Genomic DNA, 11,087 nt, shown 5'->3' on the forward strand with positions numbered 1-11,087 from the left:
TTTTTTTTTTTTTTTTTTTTTGGTTGGGGGAGAAGTAGAGATAAATTTGTAAAATTTGCATTTGGGTTTTGTTTATACAGTCTACTATGTACCTATGACTGTCCTAGAACTCACTATGTAGACAAGGCTGTCGTCTAACTCAGAGATCCACCTTCCCCAGTCTCCCAAATGCTGGGACTAAAGGAATATGCCACTACACCTGGCCCCACTTGGACTTTAAGAGTGCATAAAATAGGAATAAAATATACAAGTGATAATTTTAGATTCACCATTGAATTCTGAATTACTAAAATGTAACAATAACTTTCCACCCTTTTGAGCATTTGTAGCCTAAGTATGTAAGCAGGATACCTTTGTGGAGAGCTATTTTCACAGGATCCAATCATTTATTCAACAAACTGATCATTCTGCAGGGACTTGGTCACATGCTAAGAATGGAATGGGACATAGAGCCTGGCCCCTCCTCTCCAGGATACGGTCTGTAGCTGGGGAGACTGTCAGCTAAGATGGGCACCTGGGCCTTTAAGCAAAGCACTATACCTAGTACCAGCTCACAGTGAAACCAGCTCTTTCTATCTGACGGAAATGCCAGGCATCTCTACTGACATGTGTCCAGTTCTATCCAGAAGGAAATACAAGGTGGAAATAGCAGAGAAAAACCTCCCAGATGTGAGATGTCTGTCTGGAGAGATTTATTTGTACACATCTGTCCCATTCCTTTTTAAATGTCTCCTTGCTACAAGAGCGGAGTATATTTGGTGTGAATGTAATGTAATGGGGGTACAGTCATCCCCCACTCCCCATCGTAAGGACCTAGGAAAGTTCTGGCACATATTAGGTGTAAATATACATGTTGCAGGGCTGTAGGGGTGGCTCAGTGGTTAAGAGAACTGGCTATTCCAGAGAATCCTGGTTCAGTTCCCAGAATACACGTGACAGTTCAAACCTGTCTTAACAACAGTTCCAGGGAATCTGTCAACCTTACAGACATAAAGGTATGCAAAACACTAGTGCACATAAAAATGTTTGTTGAATGAATTAATGGTTTTTAAGTAGACTGGAATGATGTATAAGAATGTGCCTCTGAGCATCTGTGTCTTACCTGGGTCTCTGCTGCTGACTCATCCTGAATGCTGCTACTCTCCTGCTGCCTTTTGAGTTCCTAGGCCTTCCATGTCCATACATGGGAGTTGGGGTCTAGGGCCAGATGTGGGCACCTGGTTAGTTAGTAGTCTGCACGGGCTTTGGAGGAGCTGTGTTTGTAACATTGGTTAGAAACCTAGTCAAAATCAGCCACAAATCCTTAAAGGAAAGCCCATCTACCCCTTCCTGTTCTGGGTGACACTATTTTTTATGATGTTAGTCTGAAACCCTAGTACAGAGGCAGTGCTTTGTACGTTTCTTTTTTAGATTCCACTTAAATTACTATCCTGAACTCTACCTGGGCCATATTTATGCTGTTACAACTGTGCTTTTCACCAAAGCTAGAGTGTTTGCCCTAAAGTGTGAGGCTCCCTGACACCAGCAAAAATTCCTGTGGGTTTAAGAGCAATCATTATTCCAGTGTAACACCACCTGCAAGGTGGTGCTATCACTCACAATTTAAAGGCCTGTGTCGCACAAGCCGATGGCAGAAATGCCATCTGGGGCTTTAGAAGTGTGCTCTGGAGCCACTGTACAGTTCTGCCAGGTGTGAAGCAGGAAGTCCAAGTGACCTAGAACCCAGAACTCTTCTTGATACAAAATGGCAAGTGAGTGTCTGCCAAGTCAAAAATAATAGGTGTGCAAGAAGCCTTGGAAGCTGGGAGGCAGGTGGCAAGTGGTCACAGGAGAGCCAGTGATAGCCACAAACGGAGGGCTCAGTCACTGCCACCACTGCTAGCACCAAGGCACAGTGCTCTCATCTATAAGCATCTGTAAAGGACCAGAGAATATGCCAGGCTCTAGGAAAGAAACAACAGGGGAAAAAAATATAAGGTACTTATGATGACATTATGAGGTACTTAATAGAATTCCCACAAGGTTTCTACTGCAAGATGAAAATTTACAGAAAAATCACTACATTCTAATAAAGCCCCAATGGAATGCCCTTTATGTGACAGGGCTGCTCATTCTGTTTAAGTGGGGGTCAAAGCCAATACTTTGTTATCGGAAGTGATTGGTTGCAAATGTTTATCTGTCGGGTCTCATCTTTAATAAAAATGTCTTCTTGAATGGGTAGCTGTTACTGACTACTGGCAATTTAGGAGTCAAGTGAATTCCTCTCTTGAAAGGCAATAGTAACAATTTTCTGTTTGTTTCTTTCTTTCTCTTCCTCCTTTCTTTGTTTACTTGTTTACTTATACTCTTGTTTTTATTTACCTCTCAGTATATCCTTATCTTGCAGATTGATCCCTTTCCATACAGAGTTGCATGGACTGAGGTTGCACCATCAGCTGTCGGGTTAATAATGTTAGTTGTTGGAAGTCCCTCTCCTGAACTATGTTTTCTATTGTAGCATTGTTTGCCTTGTGATTTTTGACTTGCTCTTTAAGAAACATCTCTACCCCTGTAACAAATGCTAGTTTCTTTTTTTTTTTTAAGATTTATTTATTTTATCAATGTGAGTACACTGTAGCTGTCTTCAGACTTTACAGATCGTTGTGAGCCACCATGTAGTTGCTGGGATTTGAACTCAGGACCTTTGGAAGAACAGTCAGTACTCTTAACCCCTGAGCCATCTCTCCAGCCCAAAAGCTAGTTTCTAATATGGGGAACACACACACACACACACACACACACACCACAGGGAGAAAGAAATTTCAGCTTGGCCTTGAATGCAAAAGTACAATAAAAGTTTACATTGTTAAGTCCCCAAGCTTAATAGTGTGGCAAGACCGGAAGGGGCTATTAAATTGTGACTTCTCTTGACAAAAGTCTGTGGATTCAGGGTCCAAGAGAGTGCATGGTGCTGGTCCTTGTCACTGTGGGTTTAGTCATGGGTAGCTTTAGGCATGCTACAATGGGGCCTGCCGAGGGCCCCCAGCTACCATCAGCTTCAAGTGTTTCAATCTCTGCTAAGTCTTGCTCCAAATACATACAAACCCATCTCAGCATTATCTTTTAGGTTTTAGAGGATTTTTCCCCCCATATAGATTTATTGATAGAGATAGACATTTAGTTTGAGGGGCTGATGGAGCTCTGTGGTAGAGTGCTAGCACATATACTAGGCTTGAGTTCTACCTTGGCTTAGCACCGTGAGAAAGGAGGAAAGAAAAAGCTGAGTCTTCAGTCACTTCAGTCTGGGTAACTCCTTACAAGCAACTGTGGTGTATGGTGAAATCACAGTTCATGAAGAGTGAGTAGAGCACCAAATGTGATGATTGGACCCCTGTCCCTGTGTTTGGGAATCTGAGGCAGGAGGATTGAGAGTTTGAGTCTACCCTTGGTTATAAACTACGATCTTTGTCTTACACATATACCCCACCACCACCACCCTCAAGAATAAAAGGAAAGAACAAGGGGAGGGTGAGGGTGAGGGAAGAGTGACGTGGGGGGTTGATGATCCCATAATCAGAAGCCTGCAGTTCACAGCTGCTGACTAAAGATGCATGGATGAGTGTGTGAGGAAGGACTGTTCAGTTGCTTCCAGTGGCCTTAGCCTCTCCCTGGTCAAGGGCTCTTTCAGAGTGGTACCTTATAGCCTGCAAGAGCCCTGCATGGAGCCAAGCCCAGCCTCTCAAAGTCAGGCAAGGTGCTCTCTACCTGTTAAATGCAGCATACTGCCAGTCCTGTAGAAGGAAGGGAGCTCCCTGGCGTGCCTTGGGCTTGGTGTTCTGGTCTGCCTCATTCTCAGGGACCGGAGGCAGCAGGTGGCTTTAGAGAGTGAGCCTCACAGGGCTGGCCTTGGCTACTCCTTTTCTGGGTCTCACTGATGGAGTTTGTAGGATTAAAACATTTAGCAATTTAGAATTTTGAGAGGCTGATAGCATGGCATCTATTGAGGACAAGGAATTTAAGTACAGGTTCCCACAAGAGTCCTTCCTGCCCAAACTCAGCAGCAGCCAGCAGTGAGGAAGCAGCACAATATTTCGGAATATCTGTGAGCCGGGCTGGTCGTGAGTAGAGTTGATGGCTAAGTAGCTGCAGTAGTTGGTACCTCTTGAGGTCACTTTCCTGGGGAGGCAGGAAGGCTGAGGGAATAAAGGTGGTGGTCGACATGACTTTGTTCCCTTGGACCCACGTGGTAGGGAGAACCAAGTTATCCTCTGACCTCCACATTCTCATGATTCACATGTGACCCCATTCTGATCCCCCACATGAAAGATAAATAAGTATAAAACCACTTTTCTCAGCATATACTTAGGTTTTACTAAACAAGCTAATCTGGATTGCTTGGTGTGGAAAGGGAGGCTGGGAAGGGCAAGTTCAGCTTCTGCGTGGTGGTCTTTAAGGGAGGTGGCTCAGGACCCCAGCCCACACAACAAATAAAGGCGCAGGACCTGTCTTCCGCAGAAGATAGAGTCTAGGACATCGGTCTGTGTTAGCTAGCACTGAGTTCTCCCGCTTTGAACTGAGGACCAGCAAAAGCATTTCATCCCTATCCCTATCATGCCCTCGGGCTTGGTGAAGGCAGGCTATTGCTCTGTATGGGGTGCTGCAGCAGGGGCCGAATCAGGCAGCAGGTTCAGGGCAAGGCTGTAGCTGTTACTATTACGGAAACAGGATTCTCTAGCCGCTTGGGAATTCAGCGGCTGAACCGTCGCAAGAACAACACTGTCCTTTCTACCAAACCTGAAGTTTTCTATAATTTGAGATGTATTCTTCTCAGCTGTTTCCCCGAGCACTCTGAATCAGCTGGAGCTGGCTCTTTGGGCTAAGAAAATGGTTCCAACACAAAGGTGAACCAGAGGTTTAGCAGCTCGTGCCTTCATGTGGATGCCTGTGAGTATCTGCCACGCATTCTTTAGCGATATTCTCCATACCCCGACGTGGAAGGAAGGAAAACCTTTTGCTTTGCTCATAATGGATTCTTCTGAGTGATGTGATCAGAAGGGGCACAGAAGAAAAGGGAAGCGGTTTTATTTTGTTACCAAATCCCAGCTCTGTGGTGCATTCTAGAAACCCTCAAAACCGAGATAAGTTTTACTCACACACATTTCTACTGGGAGCCAAACCTGAGCTCAAACGTAGTTACTTTAAAATATCTGTCTTCTTGTTTCTTCTTTCCCTGGAGTCTGATGATTTGGCCCGGAAGCTTCTCCATCCTGTTGAATGAAACGTCTGAGACCATCATGTGGCCAAGCTTTCAACGAAACACAATAAAGAGGCTGCAGCCAGACATGGGCACAGTCATGAAAGGCTGACAGAAACACATTCTGGTGAACTGCAGTACGTCAGGGAAGTGAGGCAAAAAGGAGGGCACAGAGACTGGTGGTGAGGAAAGCAGGAACGATTCCAGATAGTCCTCATTCAGATTATCAGTAAACCATTCTACTTTAGATCTTAAGGGTTCTGAGTCAGTACTTTGTTAAAGCAGGAAAGAATCTGTACTGGAACCACAAGGAAAAACATTTTCCTCTGCATTCCCTTTCTGGTCTCTCCCTCTCTTCTTTCTCCCCCTCCCCACTTGATCCTCTCATTCCAGTTCCCCACCCATTCATAGCTATCCATTGTATCTCCCTTTTCTCCCATCTATCTGGCCCTGTTCCTTACTCTATAACTAGCCTCTGTGGTTCTATGGACACTTATCATTGACTTAATAGCTAATATCCACTTATAAGTAAGTATATACCCTGTTTGTCTTTCGGGGTCCGGGTTACCTCGTTCAGGAATTTTTTTTTTTCTTGTTCCATCCATGTACCTGCAAATTTTATGATTTCATTTTCTTAGACATCTGAGTAACACTCCATGATGTAATGTATCACTTTTTTAAAAATCCATTCTTCTGTTGATGGACCTCTAGGCTGTTTCCAATTTTTGGCTATTATGAACATGGTTCAACATTTGTCTCTGTGGTAGGATGAAGTGTCCTTTGTGTATATGCCCAAGATACTTCATGTGAAATAACTGGGTCTTAAAGAACACCACGTTCCATCTTCCAGAGGAACTGCCACACCAGTAATGGAGGAGTGTTCCCCTTATGCCACAGTTTCTCCAGCACGAGCTGTCACTTGTTTAATTGATCTTAGCCATTCTGACAGGTGTCAGATAAACCTCAAAGTCGTTTTGATTTGCATTTCCTTGATGGCTAAGGATGTTGAACATTTCTTTAAGAAATTTCTTGGCTATTTGAGAGTCCTCTTTTAAGACTTTTCTGTTTAGATCTGTACCCCATTTTAAAATTGGATTATTTTCTTGAGTTCTTTATATATTTTGGGTATTATCAGATGTGTAGTTTGGGAAATTCTTTCCCCATTCTGTAGGCCGCTGCTTTGTCCAAATGATGCTATTCTTTGCTGTGCAGAGGCTTTGCAGTTTCATGAGGTGCCATTTATAATTGTTGATCTCGGTGTCTGTGCTAATGGTGTTCTGTTCAGAAAGTCTTTTCCTATGCATATGAGATCGAGACTATTCCCCATTTCCTCTTCTGTCAGGTTCATCATATTTGGTTTTATTGTTGAGGTCTTTGATGCACTTGGAGTTGTGTTTTGTACATGAGTAGCATGGATCCACTGAGTTTTTCTACAAGCATTCATCCAGTTTGACCATTTGTTGAGGATACTATAAAAAAAAAAAAAGACAGTATATGTCTTTGACTTCTTTATCAAAAATCAATGACCATTAGCATGTAGATTTATGTCTGGGTCTCAATTCAATTCCATTGATCAGCATGTCTGTTTTTGTGTTAATAAAATACTTTATTAAAAAGCTTTGTAGGACAACTTGAAATTGAAACTGGTAGTGTCTTCAGCAGTTCTTTTATTATTCAGAATTGTTTTAGGCAGTGTGTATGTCTGTGTGTCCATATGAAGCTGAAAATTTCCCTTTCAAGATCTGTGAAGAATTGTGTTAGAATTTTGATGGGGATTGCATTGATTCTGTAGATTTATTTTGGTGGGAGGCCATTTTTATTATATTAGTTCTACTGATCCCATGAGTAGGGGAGATCTGTCTAATCTTCTGATATTTTCTTCAATTTATTTTTTTTTCAGTATCTTTCTGTCTGCTCCTTTTGGGTTTGATTCCTCTTCCCCCTTTTCCTCCTCTTTCTTGTCCCTTTCCTCCTCCTCTCCCTCCTTCGTTAGATCTTTCAGGTCTACTGTTTATTACATTACTAGTATGAGGTCCCTCTATTTTTGTTTTTGTTCTGTGTAGATATTCAGTGCTATGAACTTGCCTCTCAGAACTACCTTCACTGTGCCACATAAGCTTGGGTACATTGTGTATTCATTTCCATTTAATTACAGAAAGTATTTAATGTTTGCCTTGACCCATTTTTATTCAGTAATGAATTATTCAGTTTCCATGAGTTTGTCAGTTTTCTATTGTTTCTGATATCCAGTTATAATCCATCGTTGTCAGATAGGATGCAAGGCCTTAATTCAGTTTTCTACTTATCTGTTGATAAAACTTGCCTTGTATCCAGGTTGTAGTCGATTTTGGAGAAAATTACATACAATTCTAAGAAGAAGGCTTATTCTTTTGTATTTGGGTGAAAAGTTCTGTAAATATCTTTTAGGTCCATTTTGTTTATAACATTTATTAGCTCAAGTGTTTCTCTGTTTAGTTTTTTTTTTGTGTGTCATTATCAGTGTGTGAGGGTCAATATGTAGTTTAAGATATAGTAGTGTTTCTTTTACAAGCTTGGGTATCCTTGTGTTTGGTGCACAGATGTTATGAATTTCAAGTCCTCTTGGTGTTTTTTCCCCTTTGATGAGTATGTAGTGTCCTTCCCTATTTCTTCAGATTAGTTTTGACTTGAAGCCTATTAAAATGTCTACACCAGCTTGCTTCTTAGATTTATTTGCTTGGAATATCTTCTTCCATCCTTTAACCCTGAGGTGATGTCCATTCTTGATGTTAAGGTGTTTGAGGTGAAACGTCAAAGCCTAGTGACATACTTTCTTCAACAAGGCCACACCTTCTAGTAGTGCCACCTCTTATGGACCAAGCTCTCAAACATTTGAGTCTATGGAGGGAATTCCTATTCAAACCACCATATTCCACTTTCTAGCCCTATAGGCTTGTAGCCATACCATAATGCAGAAATCCATTCAGATCATCTTCAAAAGTCTTCATAGTCTATTAACAGTTTCAGCCTTGTTTAAAAGTTCAAAGTCTCTTCTGAGACTCATGCAATCTCTTAACAGTAATCTCCTGTAAATCAAACTGAAAAAGCAGATCGCATACTTCTAATATACAAGAGCACAGGATATACATTACTGTAGGAAAGGGAGAATACTGAGGAAACACTGAACCAAAGCAAGGCTGAAAACCAGCTGGGCAAACCCCAAATTCTGCATCTCTATGTCTGGTGTCAGAGCACTACAGATCTCCAGCTCTTTTCAGCTCTGCTGACTGCAACACACTTCTTTCTCCTGGCTGGTTCCATTAGCCCCATTAGCAGCATTTCTCAGCAGGCATCCAATGACACTGGCATCTCTAACATCTTGGAGTCTCCAAGCCAATCCAGGCTTTACTTTGACAGCTTCACACAGTGGCCTCTGTAAGCCTCCATGCAGGGATATCCCTGACACATGCCTGACATCAGTGGCTTTTCTTAGTAACAGAGGGAGATTCCATAGCTCCTTTCTTCTATCCTTGACTCTAAAGCCAAAACCATGTGGCTGAAGATGCTGTTTGCTGCTTGCTGGAGATGGAACATGACTCCCTCTTTCAATTACATATTCACCAGCATTCTGTTTTCTATGGGTTCCTTCACTGCCTAAGCATGGCTATCCTAGAACTTGCTCTGTAGATCAGGCTGGCCTCGAACTCAGAGATCTGCTGGCCTCTGTCTCCTGAGTGCTGGGATTAAAGGCATACCACCTTGCTTAGATCTAAGCTTTTCTTTAATTCCTTTTCACAATTTGGAGGTAGCTGGGTGGAGTCTTATCCTAAGGTCTTGCTTTTTATTTCATTTAATATCAGGCTTTTTATTAATTTAAAAAAATTTCCTTGATCATTGACTTAGCTCCATTCTACTTTCTAGTGCCCTCTTTCTCCTCAAATTGTACAGTTTGTAGTTTTCCTTGTTCAGCTTGCTCCTTTTCCTTATAGATCTGCAGAAGAGTGAATACTAAGAACCACACAACGGAGTCAATGCTATGCTGCTCTGAGATTCCTTCTGCTAAGAAGATTAACCCAAAATCCTTCATTTTAACCTCAGGCAGACTTTTCAGACAAGGAAAAAAGCAGCCATTCTTAGCCAAAATATTGCAAGAACAATCTCTAGGCCACATACAAATATTCTTTTCCTCTGAAATCTTTGAGTCAGGTCCCCACAGTGCAAATCACCCTCAGCACCACTGTCTTCCATGCACTTACAAGTATGGTCCATTACTTCCCACTAAAGGGTTCAACTGCTTTTCTAGTCCACATTCCTTTAAACAATAGCATGGTCAGGCACATCACAGCAATACCCAGTTCCTGGTATCAACTCCTGTCTTGGTTAGGGTTTTTTTTTTTGTTTGTTTTTGTTTTTGTTTTTTGTTTTTTTTTTGATGTGAAGAGTTATCTTGACTATGGCAACTTTTATAAAGAAAAACATACTTAATTGGGGATGGCTTACAGTTTCAGAGGTTTAGTCCATTATCATTATAGCAATAAGCTCAGCAGTGTACAGTTAGACAAAATGCTAGAGAAGGAGCTGAGCGTCCTACATCTTGATCTCCAGGCAGTAGAAGGGGACTGCCACACTAGGTCTAGCTTGAACATATGAAACCTCAAAACCAGCCTCCACAGTGACACACTTCCTTCAACAAGGCCACGTCTACTCCAATTTAAGGCCACACCTCCTAATAGTGCCACTCCCTATGGGCCAAGCATTTAAACACACAAGTCTATGTGTGCCACTCCTTTTCAAACCACACAGCCTATGTTTCTATTGGGAAATCGAGACAATTGGTGCTGAGAGATATCACTGAACAGTGTTTGTTGATTCCTGTGAGGTTGGAGTTTTCCTTTTCACACCCTTCTCTAGGGCTAGATTTGTAGATAAATGTTGCTTAAATATGACTTAATCATGGAACGTCTTGTTTTCTCCATCTACTGTGAGCAAATGTTTTGCTGGGTATAATACTTTGTGGTAGCATCTATGGTCTCATAGAGTCTGAAGAACATCTGTCTAGGCACTGCTGGCTTCTAGAGTCTCCTTTGACAATTCAGGTGTTATTCTAGTAGGGATGCTTTTGCACATTGTTACTTGGTCTTTTCCCCTTATAGTTTATCCTATACATCTAGAGTTTTGATTATTATGTATTATGGAGAACATCTTTTCTGGTTTAGTCTATTTGGTGTTCTGTATGCTTCATGTACCTTAATAAGCATTATCTTCTTTAGATTGTAGAATTTTTCTTCTATGATTTCGTTGAAAGTATTTTCTGTGTCTTTGACCTGGGTTTCTTCTCCTTCCTTCTCTACCTATTATTCTTAGATTTAGTTTTCTCATGGTGTCCCAGATTTCTTGGATGTTTTGTGCCAGGAGTTTTTGGATTTAGCTTTTCTTTGACTGAAGTATACATTCCTTTCATAGTGTCTTCAATGCCCAGTACTCTCTCTTCCATCTCTTGTGTTCTGTTGGTGAGGTTTGCCTCTGAGGTTCCTGTTCAGGTTCCTAAATTTTTCATTTTCAGGCTTCCCTCAGTTTGGGTTTTCTTTATTGAATCTATTTCCAGTTTCAAGTTTGAACTGTTTTATTCATTTCCTTCCACTGTTTATGTTTTCACAGATTTCTTTAAGGGATTTACTCATTTTCTCTTTACTTAAAGGATCAATAAATCAAGATCTAGGATAGTAAAGATTCAGAGAATTTTGAGGGCATGGTGAAATAAAATATTATAAGGGTGCACTGGCTAGTTTTGTGTCAACTTGACACAGCTGGAGTTATCACAGAGAAAGGAGCTTCAGTTGAGGAAATGCCTCCATGAGATCCAACTGTAAGGCAT

Source organism: Mus caroli, chromosome 14 (genome assembly GCF_900094665.2).
Source record: "Mus caroli chromosome 14, CAROLI_EIJ_v1.1, whole genome shotgun sequence".
NCBI lineage: Eukaryota > Metazoa > Chordata > Mammalia > Rodentia > Muridae > Mus > Mus caroli.